Source organism: Triturus cristatus, chromosome 1_1, assembly GCF_964204655.1.
Source record: "Triturus cristatus chromosome 1_1, aTriCri1.1, whole genome shotgun sequence".
Classification (NCBI taxonomy): Eukaryota; Metazoa; Chordata; class Amphibia; order Caudata; family Salamandridae; genus Triturus; species Triturus cristatus.
This window is the reverse complement of record NC_140579.1, coordinates 1,148,821-1,169,778: the sequence shown is the minus strand read 5'-3', so window position 1 is coordinate 1,169,778 and position 20,958 is coordinate 1,148,821. Positions and strand designations below refer to the sequence as shown.

Here is a 20,958-nt window from a genome sequence, read left to right as displayed (position 1 = left end):
CAAAGTGCTGCAGCTTTGTTTCAAGCCATAGTTGTGTCATGGTTGGTAACGTCTATGTTCAAAGTACAACCAGCACAGGCATCTATGGGTGTTGTGTGTGAGGGCAGATGGGGTGTTCCAGTTTTGTCGCTCCAGAAAGGCATGACTGCACATCAGGATACTAGGAAAGTGTTTTATTAAAGCCTACAAGTTGACCACATGCAGGTCTTGGACACAAAACTCCTGAAGTCTGAACTGCTGCTGCTTGTTTGGAACCCATGTAGTGCATGAATTATCCCCATCACACATTCTGAGCTGTGAACATCTCTAAAAAAGGACCACATTACACATTGTTTGCTGGTGAAAGGGGAAACTATAGTGCCTGGTGGACGAGATGTCATATGTCTATGCTCTGCTGCTTTGGAGGCTGCAAGCACACCAGTATGCTGCTGGACTATGCAGGCTGTTGCTATGCTGTAGAAAACATTGCACCCTTGTCGACCTGCAACTCTCTTGGTGCTCAGTCTCTTTGCGTGAAATTCTAAGAATGGCACTGCAAATGTATATGGGAGCGTACAAGGCCAGCATTGCTGTCTGGGCGTTCTCAGTCTCTGCCTTGAAATAAGAGAAAAGGGAAAATACTGCCCGTAACTGGCAGAGCCCTGACACACAGGGAGGAGCAGAGGAAAAACAGAGTGATATATCAATGAAAAGGTAGCAAAGAAGACCCCATGGATACCCAGTGGACTCCTGATGAGAGCACCACTACATACACTCCAGATGTGCACACTTCTACAGATGCCGGAGCGTTGGAATGGAGATAAAGGCAATGAGGGAGGGTGATTTTATCATAGACTGCATTTAAGGTGCATTATGACCACCAGGATACCGGCACCAAGGGACGCAAGAATGGAATCAGAGGGTGATGATAGGTCAGTACGTAATACGTGGTAGGAGGTAGGACTCAGAGAACAATAAAATGCAGTGTTAGGAGCAGGGGACTAAATTAGCGAGATGTGATAGACTTTTGCAAATGCGGAAACAGAAATGGTCTCGGATAGCACATTTTTAGTAGACTTAGGTCATGGGGATGCAGTGATAGGCTAGGACTCTGCAAGCTATTTGAATTTATATGTAAAAAAACTATAATACAACAAAATAAGATTTCAAAAAAGTCAAGTGAGATAGGAAGAATATTTTACCACATCCCTGAATTGTTAATTTACACAAAGACATACCATTAACCTACCTCTAACATTTATTTCCAGAGCCTAACTTTGTACCTACACAATGTGTTTTCCGTTTTACAAGGGGGTACCTACTGTACCGCCTCCTGTGGCACTTTCCTACTGCACCTGCCTTTTGCATCATCTCTTTAGTCATCATATAAGCCTTTCATTTATTTATCCTAACTATAACACAAACCCGCACACTTGACCCAAACCCCAATAGAAACTCTTACTCCAATCTAAACTAAAACACCTTCCCTTACTCCAATGCTAACACAGCCCAGTACTCTTAGCCCTCTCCTAATGCTTATTCCAACTCCTGACCTGTAGACATTCCCCTACATCATCCCTCACACCATCCCTTACGTCTGGACAGAAACCTATCCCTACCCCCATCCCTCATCCCTAACCCCAACACTAACAGTCTATAATCTATTTTTGTAGTCTAATTTTCTAATCTTTTTGTTACTTTACTTTATTGGGAGAAGCAGATACTGAATAGATCATTTATGACAAACTTTGAACCTGGGAAGGTCCAAGGGAGCAAAGTAATGGGTTGACCAAAGACTTGGGAAGTGCATTAATGACAAAGGTAAACCATGAGGAGCACTTGAGAGGGTTGATGTAGGGGCTATGATGAACATTAATGTATGCCCCCTGGCCACATGAAGCATATAAACTGAGCAGACCCAGACCTTTAAGGACACATTAGTGGATTACGTAGGTCCTAGAGCACAATACTGAAAGAACTTAGGCCGAACGAAGTACAATACTGGCTAAGGCTAACAGTGAGAGCACATTATTGGGATGTTTAGGCCAGAAGAGTGCATACGAGTAGTTGGTTTTGCCTCTGAAGGAGCACAGAAATCTCTCCTGGTTTTCTTACCTGGGACTGAAGTTTCTGTTCGGCATCCTGAACCAGCTCTTGTAATCTCTCGTCATGCCTTCTTCGGTCTCTTTCTCTTCCTTCAGCTGTCTCGCGCAGCTCCAATCTCAGGGCTGACACTTCTCGCTGGTGTAGCTCCATAGCGGACTCTAACTCAGCACGCAGTCTTTCATTCTCTGCCCGCACATTGTCTCGCTCCTGGCTTAGCTTGCGCTCCAGTTGCTCTAGTTCAATTTTCGCCTGCAGCTGCAGTCGCCCTAACTCAGCCTGGTGGGCCATGGCTGCCTTCTCAGCCTCCAGCATCTTCTGAATTTCAACGCTGGCCAGTTGCACCCGAACTCCCTTCAGCTCCTCCTGCAGCCGGCCAAGGACCTCTTCCCGCTCCTGCAGCCGTGCTTCCTGCAGGCTGGATAAAGCCTGAAGCCCAGTGCATTCAGCCTCCAGGCGGTGGATATCACGGATCTGCTGTGAGATGATCTCCGCCTGCTTGGAGATATCCAGGGCATGCCTGTGTGATGCACGATCTTCTTCAGGGCCACTGTCCAGGGACCTAGAGCACAGCACACAAACAAACAGTATTGTGCACGGAAGCACTAGAATAACAGAGTGCAACTGACCAGGTTGAACAATTTATTTTGGGCCCGCACAACCCAATCCCCTTCCTCCTGTAATGACACAGCAAGGGTGGTAGTTGGTCAGGAAAATGTGATATTGGCAGGGTTGTGTAAGGGTCCCAGTACTAGAATTGTAGGAAGTGCAGTGGGCCATGGCATTGGTGTATTGGTAGAGCTGTGCTAGGCCCTAGTACGGAATAACAGTAAGTGCAGCAGGTGTTGATTGGGGTGCATTGGTTGAGCTCTGTGTGGGTTTAAGAAATCTATCTGTCCTGTGGTGCCTCAGAAAATTGTTGCCCATATCTGCACCATTTGATGACCTCCAGTGAACATCAGGGCCATGTGTGCTAATAAGACTCACAACAACCAATGGTCATTCCATGGCCAAAGGTTGTCATCAGTCCTGCTTCTTGCATGGCTAAAGCCATGAGGATGGCCTATGGGCAAAAAACAATCAATCAAGATGGATTTGTAAAGCACGGCTAATCACCCGATAGGGTATCACGGCTCTCTCATGTCCTGAAGGCTCATTTGAACAACCACGTATTGAGGGCCATTCGGAATTACAAAAGTGACGTGTAATCTGGAGTTGTGTGGTGAGGCTGCACAAAAAACAGGGGCAAAACAAGAAGAAGGCACACAAAAAACAGGGGGAAAAGCAAGGAGAAGGCACAAAAAACGGGAGGAAACTCAAGGAGAAGGCAAACAAAAAATGGGGGAAAGGCAAGGAATAGGCACACAAAAAAAGAAGGGGAAAAGCAAGGAGAAAGCAGTGAAAATGAGGGATGAGCAAGAAGAAGGCACAAAAACAGGGGGAAAAGCAAGTAGACAAAAAAACAGGGGGAAAAGCAAGAAGACAAAAAACAGGGGGAAAAGCAAGGAGAAAGCAGTAAAAATGAGGGAAAAGCAAGGAGAAGGCACACAAAAAACAGGGGGGAAAGCATGGAGAAAGCAGTGAAAACGAGTAAAAAGCAAGGAGAAGGCACACAAAATCCAGGGAAAAAGCAGGGAGAAAATAGTAAAAACAAGAAAAAAGCAAGGAGAAGGCACGCGGAAAAGGCACGCAAAAAATGGGGGAAAAGGCAAGAAGTAACACACAAAAACAGGGGGGGAGGGGGAGCAGGAGAAAGTAGTGAGAACCTGGGGAAAGCAAGGAGAAGTCACTCAGAAAATGGGGGGGAAGCAAGGAGAAGACAAGAGCAAGAGTGATGCAGCAGCACGGAGGGAGCTGGGCCTGAAACCTGCTCAAAGGGGTCCATTGAGTAGATCCTGGGAGGCGGGAGAGGCGTTGGGGCTAGGCAGGAAGTAACGGTCGGCATGCGGGAGCAGCGATAAGGGAAAAAGAAAGGCGAAAGAAGTGAAAACAAGGGGAAAGCACCGAGAAGGCACTCAGAAAACCGGGGAAAAGGAAGGAGAAGGCACCGAAAAACAGGGTAAAAAGCAAGGAGAGAGCAGTGTGAAGGAGGGAAAAGCAAAGAGAAGGCACAAAAATCAGGAGAAAAAGCAAGGATAATACAGGAGCAAGAGCGATGCGGCAGCACGGGGAAAGCTGGGCCTAGTACGTGCAGTCTTCATACAATAAAGAGGCTACGGTTTCTAAATTCTTTTACAAAAATAATCATTTAAGTTCTAAGAAACTCCTTTTCTTTTTTGGCCCCAGAAAATAATTCCCACAGCAAGTTTTACTCTACCCCAAACCAAAATCTGCACTAGTGACAAAATGAACTGAGCTAACAGCTGCAAGACCTCTGGTAGCCTCAGTACACCACGTAAAGTCCATGGTGAGGATTAGCAGACGACATTTGTGATTACGAGCGATATGGGCACTCATTGAAGGCATGAGGATTTAGGTCCCCTTAGCCCTTTGTTTAGTGTGTTGGCAAATTGAGAAAGCTGGTCGGGTCTTCTGAGGTATTAAGATTCTCCCATGCCCAGGCCCTACACTGTTTATGTACAGAATGTGAGGGGAGGGAAAGCCAACTCAGGTGAGGCGCTGGGAGATTGGCTGAAGAACATGGGTCAAGTTCCCACTTGGTGGTGAAAGAGTTCAGTCCCTGATTAACTTAAAGAGGTACATCAATTGTAAGGTGAGGGATAAAAAGGTTGTCTCATAGGACAGATGGCCAAGAACATGTATACAGCTTGAGAAGGGAAATCCTGAAGCAGGATGAGAAATGGGGCAAGCTCTTGCCAGTGCTCTTCTGGTTCTGAAATGAAGATAACACACAGCACAAAGAAAGGGATAGCCTGGCCAGACCCTCATCTGTGGTCAATGTATGGCCCTCTGTGATTCCTTCCGCCATCCTGGCCATCTTTGAGAAGCATGGAGGTGATTTCCAGGGCACAAACAGATCTCAACCAACTGACGCTCCCATTGTACATTCCGCCCTCATTAAAGATCTAGAGTCCAGAATTCGCAGCTTCAAACAGGAGTTTACAAGTTACAGCGAGGGAGAAAAAAAGCAGGAGGTGCCAACAAATCCAGGAAATGAAGGTACATCACAGGAGACGTGAGAGGGCTTAAGAAAGGTGCAGAACACAAGGATCGGAGGAGCAGCTGCTGCTTGATGGCAATGACTAGTACAGTGGGAGAAGGAGAGCCTCTACAGGGCTGGAGAATGCACCTCTCTGCTCACTCTGGGGCAGAGGCAGAATCGGCTGGGTATGGGATATAAAACCTGTGCAGCGGCACAGCCACCAGACCTGGCTGTGTCAACCGCACAACTCAAACCACGGAGGAAGCCTCGAAAGCTGGAAAAGGTAGAGGATCTGTAAACCACTCGCTGGACATGAAGTAATGTAAGACAAAAAAGTGGGGTCCAGAAAGAGATCCCTTTGGCTAACCCCAATCTCACGCTTGGATCGTGCTCAGCTATGCATGGGGTTGTCCTACTCTTTTTAATGTAAACACCTTAGTCACGGCAAGCTGATGTAATGGAGGGAGGGAGAAGGAGTCTGCCCCTGCTGGACAAACACACTTTCCATAACATGACCATATTAATGACCCTCTTTCTGGAGCTGCCCCCGCTATTATTCCTCAGTGGCGGCTCCCCCATTGGGGTGTGGGGGCGTCGCCCCACTGCTTTCTCACCGTGCGAGAAGGCAGAAACATAAATGGTAATAACTACCATTTTATGTTTCTGCCTTCTCGCACGGCGAGAAAGCAGAAGTGCCTGATTGGGGGTGGGCGGTCCTGCTCGAGGGCGGGGGGAGTGGCTTGCTCACCGTTGTGGGTACTGACTGTTTGGTCAGCCCTGGGGATGACCAAACAGTCAATACCCACAACAGTGGGCAAGCCACTCCCCCCCTGCTCTCGAGCAGGACCGCCCACTCTCCCATTTTCTCTATACATAGAGAAAATGGCCTGGGTGGGGCGCGCTCCCCTGCGCCTCAGCGTTGTGATTGGTGGAGGGGAGCGAGGGAGGCTGCCTTCCAAGATGACGAGTGCTGCAGGTCAAAATTGGAAAATGGTGGACGGCGGGAGTCGTACTCGGTAAGTTTTATATAATATGTTTCTTTAATTTTTGTTTAATTAAACCCCTCCCGCCTCCCCCCCACACCCCGCGACGACCCCATTTCCACCCACCTCCCACCCGCCCGTCATGCCAGCCGCGACTGCTAATGTTTCTGATACCTTGGGGAGATGCTGGCGACCCAGAATTACAAGCTGCCCCGCCTTCACCCAGCCAACTCAAACTGTAATTTATTAGCAAGATAACGGCATTCCCAAAGAAAAGAGGTAAAATAAATTAAATATTACAAGCTGTCCTTCGGTTGCTGTGTCAGTCTCCAGGCTATTTTAAGTTCTGTGCTTTGTGCACTGTGTTTTTTTTGTGACTTATGGTCACGGATATATATTCAGCTGCACCTTCCTCCGTTTCTGCCAGTTCTCCTAAGTTAGGACTGTCTCACGTTTGAATAGCAAACGCTTCCTTTTCTTAACAATTCCCACCCAAGCCTTCATGTCCACAACCGGCTGCAAGCGTGCAGTATGAGATGCGGTGGATACGTGGTTCACTGGTACAGGAGATGGGCAGGCAGCATTAACTTATGCCACAGAAACGTAAATGTGCGTCTGAATAAACAAGCATCTGGTGCACAATGCAGAACCGGGGCTAGGCCTCTGCTGCTGCTTGTAGACGAAGCAACCATTGCAATCAGGTCTGACCAAGCAGCTCCCAGCCTCTTCGTGGGGTGGAAAACCACTGAGGAAGCAATCTTGTGTGTGTGAACCCCGCAGTCTCTGCACATGAGGTGCCTGCCCTCACAGTGTAACCCGAGGCTCCGGGGCAGACAGCTGTGAAGGCACCGCAGTCAGATGTGTTGTGTGTCGGCTTCGCAGCGCTGGAAGCAGCAGGCAGGTAAGGTTCGAGCACTGCTAGTGCAGGTGTCAGTGCTTGATTCAACTAGAGATTTTAGGGTTTTAATAAGTAGACAGGCAGGGCTGGCCTTCTTAAGGAGGGTTGTCTGAGCAGCTTTCTGTAGTTTTTAACTAACTGGGGATGACAGGCGCCGAGAGCCCCGTAACTACCATGTTTATGAAATTTGGTCCAGGTTCCCAATGAGAGAGAGGGCGCAGGAATGTAAACTGGCAGCAGCCCATGATGGAGCGAGTCCAGCCGGAGGACTGAGGCCTACTCCAGATCCGAAGCCCCGGCGGGACTGAGGAACACCTGGGCAGGACCATGTGATGGAGCGAGCGCAGCCAGAGGGCCGAGGCCTACTCCAGATCCGAAACCCCAGCGGGACCGAAGAACACCTGGGCAGAACTGCGTGATGGAGCGAGTCCAGCCAGAGGGCTGAGGGCTAATCCAGATCCGAAGCCCCGGCGGGCCCGAGCAACACCTGGACAGGATCACATGATGGAGCAAGTCCAGCCAGAGGGCGGAGTCCTACTCCAGATCTGAAAACCCGCCAGGACTGAAGAACACCTGGGAGGACCATGTGATGGAGCGCGCCCAGCCAGAGGGATGAGGCCTAATCCAGATCCGAAGCCCCGGCGGGACTGAGGAACACCTGGGCAGGACTGCATGATGGAGCGAGTCCAGCCGGAGGACTGACGCCTACTCCAGATCCGAAGCCCCAGCAGGCCAAAGGAACACCTGGGCAGGATCGCATGAGGGAGCAAGTCCAGAGGAACACCTGTACAGGACCACATGATGGAGCGAGTCCAGTCAGAGGACTGAGGCCTACTCCAGATCCGAAGCCCCGGCGGGACCGAAGAACACCTGGGCGGGACCACGTGATGGAGCGAGTCCAGCCGGAGGACTAAGGCTTACTCCAGATCCGAAGCCCTGGCGGGCCCGAGGAACACCTGGGCAGGATCGCGTGATGGAGCAAGTCCAGAGGAACACCTGGACAGGACCACGTGATGGAGCGAGTCCAGTCAGAGGACTGAGGCCTACTCCAGATCCGAAGCCCCAGCGGGCCCGAGGAACACCTGGGCAGGGCCACGTGATGGAGCAAGTCCAGCCGGAGGACTAAGGCCTACTCCAGATGCGAAGCCCCGGCGGGCCCGAGGAACACCGGGGCAGGGCCACGTGATGGAGCGAGTCCAGTCAGAGGACTGAGGCCTACTCCAGATCTGAATCCCAGCGGCCCGAGGAACACCTGGGCAGGACCACGTAATGGTGCGAGTCCAGCCAGAGGACTGACGCCTACTCCAGATCCGAAGCCCCGGCGGGCCCGAGGAACACCTGGGCAGGACCATGTGATGGAGCGAGCGCAGCCAGAGGGCCAAGGCCTACTCCAGATCCGAAACCCCAGCGGGACCGAAGAACACCTGGGCAGGACTGCGTGATGGAGTGAGTCCAGCCAGAGGACTAAGGGCTAATCCAGATTCGAACCCCCGGCGGGCCCGAGGAACACCTGGACAGGATCACACGATGGAGCAAGTCCAGCCAGGGGGCGGAGGCCTACTCCAGATCTGAAAACCCAGCAGGACTGAAGAACACCTGGGAGGACCATGTGATGGAGCACGCCCAGCCAGAGGGATGAGGCCTCCTCTAGATCCAAAGCCCCAGCGGGACCAAAGAACACCTGGGTAGGATTATGTGATGGAGCGAGTCCAGAGGAACACCTGGGTAGGACCACGTGATGGAGCAAGTCCCGCCAGAGGGCTGAGGCCTACACTAGATCCAAAGCCCGGGCGGGACTGAATAACGCCTGGACAGGATCACACGATGGAGCGAGCCCAGCCAGAGGGCTGATGCCTAGTCCAGATTTGAAAACCCGGCAGGACTGAAGAACACCTGGTCCGGACCATGTGATGGAGCGAGTCCAGCCAGAAGACTGAGGCCTCCTCTAGATCCAAAGCCCCAGCGGGACCGAAGAACACCGGGGCGGGACTGCTTAATGGAGCGAGTCCAGCCAGAGGACTGAGGCCTCCTCTAGATCCAAAGCCCCAGCGGGACCGAAGAACACCTGGGCAGGACAGTGTGATGGAGCGGGTCCAGCCAGAGGGCTGAGTCCTACTCCAGATCTGAAGCACAGCGCGGCCGAGAACCACCACGTCAGGATCACGTGATGGAGCTAATTCAGAGGAACAGCTGGGCAGGATCGGGTGATGGAGCGAATCCAGACAGAGGGCTGAGTCCTACTCCAGATCCGAAGCCCCGGCGGGGCCGAGGAACACCTGGACAGGATCACACGATGGAGCAAGCCCAGCCAGAGGGCGGAGGCCTACTCCAGATCTGAAAACCCGGCAGGACTGAAGAACACCTGGGAGAACCATGTGATAGAGCACGCCCAACCAGAGGGATGAGGCCTACTCCAGATCCAAAGCCCTGGCAGGACTGAGGAACACCTGGGCAGGATTACGTGATGGAGCGAGTCCAGAGGAACACCTGGGCAGGATCATGTGATGGAGCGAGTCCAGCCAGAGGGCTAAGGGCCTCCTCTAGATTCAAAGCCCTGGCGGGACCAAAGATCATCTGGGCAGGACCACGTGATGGAATGAGCCCAGCCAGAGGGCTGAGGCCTACTCCAGATCCGAAGCCCCAGCGGGGCCGAGGAACACCTGGGCAGGATCATGTGATGGAGCAAGTCCAGAGGAACACCTAGGCACGATCACGTGATGGCGCGAGTCCAGCCAGAGGGCTGAGGCCTACTCCAGATCCGAAGCCCTGACGGGGCCGAGGAACTCCTGGGCACGATCACGTGATGGAGCGAGTCCAGCCAGAGGGCTGAGGCCTACTCCAGATCCGAAGCCCCGGTGGGACCAAAGAACACCTGGGCAGGACCACGTGATGGAGCGAGCCCAGCCAGAGGGCTGAGGCCTACTCCAGATCCGAAGCCCCGGTGGGACCAAAGAACACCTGGGCAGGACCACGTGATGGAGCGATACCAGCCAGAGGGCTGAGGCCTACTCCAGATACGAAGCCCCAGAGGGACCAAAGAACACCTGGGCAGGACTGCATGATGGAGCGAGTCCAGCCAGAGGACTGAGGCCTACTCCAGATCCAATGCCCCGGCGGGACTGAAGACCACCTGGACAGGACCACGTGATGGAGCGAGTCCAGCCAGAGGACTGAGGCCTACAATAGATCCAAAGCCCCGGCGGGACTGAGGAACACCTGGACAGGATCACACGATGAAGCAAGCCCAGCCAGAGGGCGGAGGCCTACTCCAATTCTGAAAACCCGGCCAGACTGAAGAACACATGGGAGGACCATGTGATGGAGCGCGTCCAGCCAGAGGGATGAGGCCTACACCAGATCCGAAGCCCCGGCGGGACCGAAAAACACCTGGGCAGGATCACGTGATGGCGGGAGTCCAGCCAAAGGACTAAGGCCTCCTCTAGATCCAAAGCCCCGGCGGGACTGAAGAACGCCTGGACAGGATCACACAATAGTGCGAGCCCAGCCAGAGGGCTGATGCCTAGTCCAGATTTGAAAACCCAGCAGGACTGAAGAACACCTGGACTGGATAGCGTGATGGAGCGAGTCCAGCCAGAGTACTGTGGCCTTCGCTAGATCCAAAAGCCCCGGTGGGACCAAAGAACACCTGGGCAGGACCATGTGATGTCATGGGCCCAGCCAGAGGGATGAGGCCTACTCCAGATCCGAAGCCCCGACGGGGCAGAGGAACACCTGGGTAGGATCACGTGAAGGAGCGAGTCCAGAGGAACACCTAGGCACGATCACCTGATGGAGCGAGTCCAGCCAGAGGGCTGAGGCCTACTCCAGTTTCAATGCCCCAGCGGGACCGAAGAACACCTGGGCGGGACTGCGTGATGGAGCGAGTCCAGCCAGAGGGCGAGGCCTACTCCAAATCTAAAGCCCCGGCGGGACTGAAGAACACCTGGGCAGGATCGCGTGATGGAGCGAGTCCAGCCAGAAGACTGAGGCCTCCTCTAGATCCAAAGCCCCAGCGGGACCGAAGAACACCTGGGCAGGACAGCGTGATGGAGCGAGCCCAGCCAGAGGGCTGAGGCCTACTCCAGATCCGAAGCCCCGGCGGGGCCGAGGAACACTTGGGCAGGAATACGTGATGGAGCGAGCCCAGCCAGAGGGCGAGGCCTACTCCAAATCTAAAGCCCCGGCGGGACTGAAGAACACCTGGGCAGGATCGCGTGATGGAGCGAGTCCAGCCAGAAGACTGAGGCCTCCTCTAGATCCAAAGCCCCAGCGGGACCGAAGAACACCTGGGCAGGACAGCGTGATGGAGCGAGCCCAGCCAGAGGGCTGAGGCCTACTCCAGATCCGAAGCCCCGGCGGGGCCGAGGAACACTTGGGCAGGAATACGTGATGGAGCGAGTCCAGCCAGAGGGCGAGGCCTACTCCAAATTTAAAGCCCCGGCGGGACTGAAGAACACCTGGGCATGATCGCGTGATGGAGCGAGTCCAGCCAGAAGACTGAGGCCTCCTCTAGATCCAAAGCCCCAGCGGGACCGAAGAACACCTGGGCAGGAATACGTGATGGAAAGAGCCCAGCCAGAGGGTGGAGGCCTACTCCAGATCCAAAGCCCCGGCGGGACTGAGGAACATCTGGACACGATCACACGATGAAGCAAGCCCAGCCAGAGTGTGGAGGCCTACTCCAGATCTGAAAACCCGGCAGGACTGAAGAACACCTGGGAGGACCATGTGATGGAGCGAGCCCAGCCAGAGGGCTGAGGCCTACTCCAGATCCGAAGCCCTGGAGGGACTGAAGAACACCTGGACTGGATAGCGTGATGGAGCGAGTCTAGCCAGAGGACTGAGGCCTCCGCTAGATCCAAAGCCCTGGCGGGACCAAAGAACACCTGGGCAGGACCACGTGATGGAGCGAGCCCAGCCAGTGGACTGAGGCTTACTCCAGATCTGAAAACCCGGCATGACTGAACAACACCTGGGCAGGACCATGTGATGTTGTGCGCCCAGCCAGAGGGATAAGGCCTACTCCAGATCCGAAGCCCCGGCGAGGCCGAGGAAAACCTGGGCAGGATCACGTGATGGAGCGAGTACAGAGGTACACCTGGGCATGATCACCTGATGGAGCGAGTCCAGCCAGAGGGCACTGCAGGCATAACTGCACCGGTTCACCCGTCAAGGGGGAGGGGGGACACTGCGGGCATAAATGCACCGGTTCACCCCTGTCATGGGGAGGGGGGACACAGCGGGTATAACTGCACCGGTTCACCGCTGTCAAGGGGGAGGGGGGGCACTGCCAGGCATGACTGCACTGGCTCACCCCTGTCAAGGGGGAGGGGGACACTGCCAGGCATAACTGCACCGGTTTACCCCTGTCAAGGGGAGGGGGGACACAGCGGGTATAACTGCACCGGTTCACCGCTGTCAAGGAGGAGGGGGGACACTGCCAGGCATTACTGCGCCGGTTCACCCCTGTCAAGGGGGGAGGGGGGACACTGCCAGGCATAACTGCACCGGTTCACCTCTGTCAAGGGGAAGGGAAAAACTGCAGGCATAACTGCACCGGTTCACCCCTGTCAAGGGGAGGACACTGCGGGCATAACTGCACCGGTTCACCCCTGTCAAGAGGAGGGGGGGGGGGAGGGAGGGAGGACACTGCCAGGCATAACTGCACCAGTTCACCGCTGCCAAGGGGGAGGGGAGAAACTGCAGGCATCACTGCACCGGTTCACCCCTGTTAAGGGGGAGAGGGTGATAGAGCAAGGACTCATATAAAAGAGACTTGCTCAAATGCAATCTTCTCAGATAACTCGTAATAATTGTGTTTGTAAATACTAATAATCCATCAAAAATTCGTACATTTAAGCTTAGGGGAAGCTTGCCTATGTGTCGTACTAACAAGTAGCTCGAGAGTGACTAAAAATGCCTGCTAACGCGGTAATCTTTACTGCGCATGCATCAACTACATCTACGTAGTAATGACGTACCTATGCTTTGGAGGGAAATCTTTGCAGCTGCGCAATCGCTTTCAAAATGGCCGCTTGGAACTAACATGTTAATGCGCATGCTTAGGCTGAAACTTAACCCTGCAAAATTAGATAAAATGCTAATGCGAAAGATTTATATAAGTAAAGGGGGTTAGAGTAGAGATAGGTGGTATACAGTGAAATTGTTTTAATTTGAATTTAATATGTCTCTTTCTGACTTCTTTATTAGTTCGTATTTTGGGCCTCAAAGAATGTCAGATGTCCATACCCCACGTGTCCTTCGCACATGTGTACTTGTAACCCGCCAGGGACCATGACAAATGAATTTGAAACTCATCCAAGGTCACGACCTCTATTAGTCCTGGGAACAGAATCATCTTCCTGACTGATGAATGAAGTTATTAAATTGTATCATTTTGATTAATAAAAATGTGAAATCGGGTGGGAAATAAAGCATTGGAAAGTAAATTAAGGGGCGGGAACACAGAACAATGAGAAAAATATTAAACTTAGCATGGTGTGATGATCATCTCCCCTTTTCCTGTCCAATCAGAGTTAGAAATTTCATAAATTCGAAACATTTAGGGGTGGTACATGCCATTAGAAAGGTATAATTGAGGTAGTTTAGTTAGTTAGACACACACAGCGAGACGGAGAATACTGAGAGACCGAGATGCTGTCCGAGAATTTAAAGAATACTAAAGAAGATCCATTTCCAGACTTAGAAATTTGAGCCAATTAATTAGAAGAACATCGTGGAAGAATCTAGGAGGCACATAATAGAAGAAGATTGCGGAGGAATCGAGGAGGAAGATAGTGTCAGAGAGGGGTGCGACGCAGGCGTCGTATCTAGAAGAGGTCATCTATCCTGTCCCTGAATCCTGTCCTGAGCCTTTGTCACCTGATCTGTCCCAGGGGACCCATTCCAATTCCTTGGCCATGGGGTTGGTTTTCACACCATTCTAGGTAACTATAATTCTGTGTAGTATGTCATTGTACTGCTCTCTCTGTTTTCTCCCTATTCAGGTTCTGTCATCGTAATTAATTTGTTTAACGATTATTCTATTTAAATTTTATTCCCTTCCTCTCCTTGGAGAAAATGGTGTTCTAACTGTATTTTGGTTCTTGGCTCACATTAATTAACTAGATAAACATTTTAAAACTCTCCCGAGTCTGTGGTTATTTAAAAAAAGGTTTATTCTACGTAAATGTTACCTATACAGTTAACTAAAAGATCCATTGACCAGAGGAAAGTACATTCGGTCGGAAAGGTTTGGTAAGAAATGGTTAAGATGAATTCATCTTACAGGTATTAGTATAACAAATTGACCCCCAGCAGTATCTACTAGCCTACGTGAAATGGGTGTGTGTTTATGGGCCCAGGTGAGTATATGGTAGTTGAGTTCCTGAGGTTAGTAACCCATTAGATCAGTTTTTCTGGTAGCAGAGCTATGGTTTATTTTATTAACTAGTTAGGTAAAAATATTTGAATTTGAAATATTGATTATGTATTAACAAACCCGTTTGTATTTGTTTTATGTTGTATGGAAATTCCCGGGAATATTGAATAGCGGGTGGTGAATGGAAACCACACTGCAGTGAGGTTAATCGTTTGCTAAAGATAGCACTGTAAGACTATGCAGGGTTGACAGTGTTGCTTTAGGGATTATTTTGTAAAAAAGTGAGAATGATTGATAGCAAAGAGTTCGCTGGTGAAACTTTGGGCTTACATCACCTAGAAAGGGTAATACCGAAGGAGTAGCAGGTTCGTCGGCGCTTGAGTAAGCGGAAGAGATTTACTTGTAGGGTGTGAAGAGTAAGCGGAAAGGTGTACTCGTAGTAAAAGTAAAATCGACTTTCTGATTTTAGCGGAGCAAACAGAGTAGCGAATGTTTATATGTTGTCAATTAATTAATTTTGTATGAAAATTGAAAGAAAAATAAGTTATTCGTGTTACCTTGTAAAGGAGGGGTCAGCTGCGGGTGCTGCACTGATGTCACAGAGGGCCACGCTGGGATTGGTTGGAACAGAAATTGTTAAGGAGGGGTCAGTAGTAAGGAGTGATATTGATATTAACGTCACAGAAGAGACGCGCTAGTATTGGGTAAGCGCATAGTGTGGAACAGAATTTGATTGGTCAAAAGAATCCGCACTGATATTGGTCAAGTATTAGAGTAAAAACGAACCTTTGATTGGCTAGAAAATAGGAGCTACAATAATAATTGACAGTGGGCTTTGTATGTGGAGACACAATCCAACATTAATAGGGAATCGCCCAGACAGAAGGTATTTAGGGTTTGCCAGAGAACAATATATAAAAGGATCGACAGCTAAAATGTACGGAGAAAAAAAGAAAATGATATTTATGCAGAAAATTAAAAATTATCTTAAAAAGGATAAACCCGTTGACTAGAGAGGGAATTCTTATCCCTCCCCCGAAATCGCCCGCATTATACATGATGATGGAAAGAGGCTATCATACTTGTGTATGGTTGGAAAATTGGATAGAATATACAAAAAGCGATGGAGTGCTAGCATTTCCAGAACATGGTACGTTTAATGGGAGAATTCTGCATAACCGGAGATTAAAAATGAATGAATTAGAGCCCCGACCAAGATTAACCCAATATGAAGCTTTAGAGGAATGGGAGACTGAAGCATTTGAGCGTGATAGATCCAGAAGTAGCAGAAGCTTTAGAGGGTTTTATCTTAGGCTACCGTGTGAATCACGAGATATTCAGATGAAACAATGGAGATAAGCAATGGTGGCTAAGGGATTATATCCTGTATTAATGGCTGAGGAACAGTCAGGAGGCAAGTGCACAGAGAAGACCAAACATTTAACAATGATAGGTAGCAGAGAATCGGAAGATGATTTTTTGGAGGGCATTTTGATGAAAAGCCCTCCAACTTACCAAGAAGGACTGAGTAAAACTACTCCTAGTTCTCCGGTTTTGGGAACACCATTAGTTCCTCAAGTTATACATGACCCAATGAGCGGAAGAGTACTTCAGGAAAAAGAAAGAGGCAATAAACAAGAATAGAGAGGAATTAATACAGAAAATAACCCAATCGAGTACCCACCCTGAAGCACTAACTATACCAGTGACTATAGGTCTGGTGGTTCCATTATATGGAGGTAAGACAATCGCTCACAAACCACCAGTCATGTCCACACCCACAATAGAACCCAGAAAAGAGAATATAATAATTGATGATCAAGGCAGTGAATGTGCTTTGGTGATATCATTAATGGATTTGGTGATAAGAGGACAGTTAAATGATACCCCGAGAAGAGTTACACCTAGTTGCTCAGAAGAAGTACAAATAGAAACGCCTACAGGAGTCAAGAGTGTCACAATAGTATCCCCAGAAGAAATAGAAAGATGGGCCCAGGAAATAGACAAGCCAAAACAGCCACTGAAAGTTCTAGATAGTTACAAATTGAAAGTGGAATTGGAAGAAATGATACCTGAAAACGTGGGACTAGACAAGCTAAATACTTACAGTGAAGAAGAGTTACTGTTCATTTGCAGAAGTATCACTAGAAATACAAAAATATTCCATGAGAAATTGACAGACCTAGCTTCTGATATGGGAGTTGAAATAGGGAAATCCAAGGTATTACAGAAACCATACAGAGCAGAATTCAGTGATAAGGACCTGGAAAAAATGAATGTGTCTGTAAGAAAATTTCAGGTCAAAGAATTAATGACCATTTTACAAAAATGGGGTGACCTAGACAAATGGAAAGCTAGATGGATGCAAAAAAGGGAAGAAGCACACGCCAATTGAACAACTTCTGAATTTTGTTGAAAGACACAGGAAAGGTAGAAAGATTATGTCCAATGAGAGAGGTGCCTGGAGGAGGATATATACATGTTCCATGGACCAGACAGGACATTTTATCGTTTACAAATGATTTCCCGAAGTTAAGAGAAAAGCCAGTTGAATGGTACTGGCAAGTTGAAAGATTTGTGAAGGTTTCTAAAGTATTGTTAAAGGATTTGGATGGTTTATTTGACATAGTAGTACCTGCTGATTTGTGGACAGAAAGAAAAATTACTGTTGATTGGCCTAGTGATGAATACACGAGAGATGCTGAAACAGGAGCCCCTTTAGAAGAGGTAATGAAGAAATATCGCCAGGTGATCTCTTTCTTGAAAGGGAAAATTCTTCCAAAAGAAACAGATTGGGTAAAGATAGATAGAACGACCCAGGATAGAAATGAGTCCATACATACTTATTATGAACGCTTACTGCAGGTATTTAAATCGTATAGTGGTTTTGAGAACATTGGAGATAAAGATATGGGACATTTTGTGTATCGTTTGTGACAGGATTGAAACCAGAAATTGGAGACATGATTCGTCAACACATGTTGTGTTGGCAAGCGAGACCCATAGATGATATTGTCAAATACGCAAAGTATTGCGGAGATGAGATTGACAATAAACGAAATAAATTAAAAGAAAAGGTGATGTGGGCCCAAGTAAAATTAGCAGAACAGCAGGAATTCCAACTAAACAGCCAGACAGGAAATCAAGGAAAGGGGCAAGGCCAAAATGAAATTAATGGGGGAAAACAAAAGAGACGAAGGAGTAGAGAGGAGGCAAAGAAAACATTTCCTTGTCATGGGTGCGGAAAATTCGGGCATTGGAAAAACAAGTGTAAAAATATACAGAATAATAATGGCCCAAATCAAAATTTAAATCCACAGATGCAGAATGAGGTGATAATGAGTCAATGGCAGCAGGTTGTAAATCTACAGAGTCAGTTGCCACCTGCCCCTATGCCAAATTTTGTGAACCAGGCCAAGTACGGTGTGGACACCGGATTTCAAGGAGGAAGTGGTAAGAAAAATTCTGTAACCTCGCAATTTCTTCTACAGGACCCTTATTTACATGACAGCGACCAATGAAGGTGCCTGAGGGGGGAGGAAAAGGAGTGCGTACTTGGCGCATCCTTAATGGTAGATCAGTCAGTTCCATATGTTGATGGTAAAGTAGAAGGAAAAGATATTACCTTCTTATTGGACACTGGTGCTACCCGTTCTACTGTGAGAACAACAGACATTCCAAACCTACCCCTCGCGGGAAAAGCGATCCAAGTAGTGGGCGTTTCCAATAAACAGATTAGAACCCCTATTACAGAACCCATGGAGGTACGCATCGGCAATTTCAGGGAAATGCACAGATTTGAAGTGCGCTACTCCAGTCCAGTAAATTTATTTGGAAGAGATCTACTGTGCAAAATGAATTGCACAATTTTTTGCACACTGGATGGTGTTGCAATTCAAACCCCAGATGAAGACGGAGTCAACAAAATCATGTTAGCTAAACAAGGCACAGAGGTAGACGAGATGTATTCCATGATGACGAAAGACGATTTAACAGACGAGGTCAAAACGACAGTCAATCCAGATCTGTGGGATTTTCCATGAAAAGATGTAGGGTTAATGGCAAATGTAGACCCAGTAAAAGTAACTGTGAAGGAAGGTGCAGTTTACCCAAATACTTGACAATACAAAATGAGTCCAGAAGTTAAAGCTGGTGTTGCAGCAGAAATCGATCGAATGATTGAACAAGGCATTCAAAAATAAATAATGAGTAGTCCCTGTAATTCACATTTAATTGGTATAAAGAAACCTAGCGGGAAATATAGGATAGTTCAAGACCTAAGAAAGATTAACAAAATTGTTGTACCTTGTTGCCCTGTAGTGCCCAACCCAGCCGTGAAACTGTACCAGATACCACGGTAGGCAGGATGGTTTACTGTAATCGATCTATGTCGTGCCTTTTTCTCTATTCCATTACACACAGGCAGCCAATATCTTTTCTCATTTAAATTTGAGGACCGTATTTTAGTTTGGAATCGCGTTCCTCAAGGGTACACTGAAAGTCCTTCAATATTCAATCAGATACTGAGAAGGTGCCTAGCAACCTTAGTATTACCCAGAGAGTCAGTATTGGTGCAGTATATTGACGACTTACTAGTCGCGTCAAAGACAAGAGATGACTGTGTTACTGATTCAATTGCCTTGTTGAATCATTTGGCTCATGGTGGACATAAAGGGATCTATTATAATAGCGGGCCCGCCATTACCTGCTGCCCGCCTCCCATTTCCCCCGCCATATTACGATGGCGGGTGGACCCCGGGGGACGGACAGACCGTAGACGAGTCGCCCAGGCAGAAAAGGGGCTGGATATGGTGGCGGTGTCTGCAAGACACTGACACCCATATTAAAACACAGGCTGAGAAGTGCCTTTCCATGGCGGCAACGGCATGCGGTTCCTGAATGTGGGGGCCCGTTGCAGGCCCCCAGGGTGTTGGGGGGTGGGGGGTGCACATAGGGGGTACCTATGGTACCCCCCTACATTTGCATGCACCACGTGGCAGGCACTGCGTGGTGCCTGCCACGTTGTGCATTCAAATGCACAAGGTGCATCCACAGCATTGTGGCGGGCGGTGCTGTGAGCACCGCCCACCTCAATGTTGTGGATGGAGGATGCCACCGCCACCGTGGCGGTGGCATACTAATTGCCGGTGAGGGACCGCCGCACCACTGGTGGCCGGGTTGCGGGCGGACAAAAGTCCGCCCGCCATCCTAATAGACCCCAAAGTGTCCCCAGAAATATTACAGTTTTGCAGAACCGGAGTCAAATACCCAGTACACCAAATAGAACGCGGAGTAAGGAAAGTGACCCCAGAAAGAATAGAAATAATGAAATTGCCTCAAACTCAGAGAGAAATAAGAATGTTCCTTGGAGTTGTAGGATACTGTAAGCAGTGGATTGTAGGGTTTTCAATGCTGGCCAAACCCCCAATACAAATGACCAAGAAGCGAGCAAAAGATCCTATAGAATGGGATGACGAAAGTATGGGAGCCTTTGTGAATGTACGGAAATGCGTGTGTGAAGCCCCAGCTTTAGGTATGCCAGATTACTCAAAAGAATTTGCACTGATTTGTTGTGAAAGAAATAGTTATGCACTTTCAGTTTCAACCCAGAGACATGGTTTGATGCGACGACCAGTGGCATACTTCTCTGCCACTTTGGACCCTGTAGCCTCAGCTTTACCTGGTTGTTTAAAAGTAATAGCTGCAACATGCATGAGTCCGGAGCCAAGCGAATCAATTGTAATGGGACATCTGGTAAAGGTAAATGTTCCACATTCAGTTGAGATTCTTTTAACAAGAACTCAAACTCAATATCTCACTGCCAGTCGGATGACTAAATATGAAAGAATCATCTTAGGTGCTGAAAACGTGACAATAGTCAGGTGTACTGTTCTGAACCCTGCCACCTTTTTACCAGATGTTCATGGAGAAGAGGTGAAGGATGAAGTCGAGCACAATTGTTTGGATGTGACAGAGCTTTGCACCAAGCCCCGTCCAGACATACAGGAAGAACCTCTGAAGAATGCCGAACATGAGCTGTTTGTAGAGGGTTCGTGTATGCGTCATGAGGAGGGAGGGCTAAGTGCTGCTTACCCTGTATGTACATTGGCTGGAATAGTCGAAGCATCCTATTTACCAGGAGTCAAATCTGCACAAGTAGCCGAATTGATAGCTTTGATTAAAGCTTGCAAAATGGGGAAAAATTGGAAAGTAACCATTTTTACTGATAGTCAGTATGGTTAAGGGGTTGTGCATGATTTTGGCCAACTTTGGATGCAGAGGGATTTCTTGACTTCTTCAGGATCCCCAATTAAGAATGGAAATTTCGCAAAAGAATTGCTTGAAGCAATACAATTGCCAGAAGTGGCAGTGGTCAAGCGTGCCGCACATCAGTCAGGAGATGACTATGTGACAGCTGGTAACAGATATGCTGACCAGGTTGCCCAATACTGTGCCAGAAATAAATTGGCGGTAAATAAGAAAATTGAAGCAAGTGGAATTAGCTGCCAAC

The 20,958-nt window shown here is 49.0% G+C and overlaps 1 pseudogene across 1 annotated transcript in view; it reads right to left on the bottom strand.

Moving 5' to 3' along the window:
- Positions 1–20,958, bottom strand: part of LOC146869040 (coiled-coil alpha-helical rod protein 1-like) — a 206,051-nt pseudogene that overhangs the window by 164,404 nt on the left and 20,689 nt on the right. The window contains exon 3 of the transcript XR_014971950.1: positions 2,095–2,644. The product of XR_014971950.1 is annotated as a coiled-coil alpha-helical rod protein 1-like (transcript). The remainder of the gene's footprint in view (positions 1–2,094; positions 2,645–20,958) is intronic.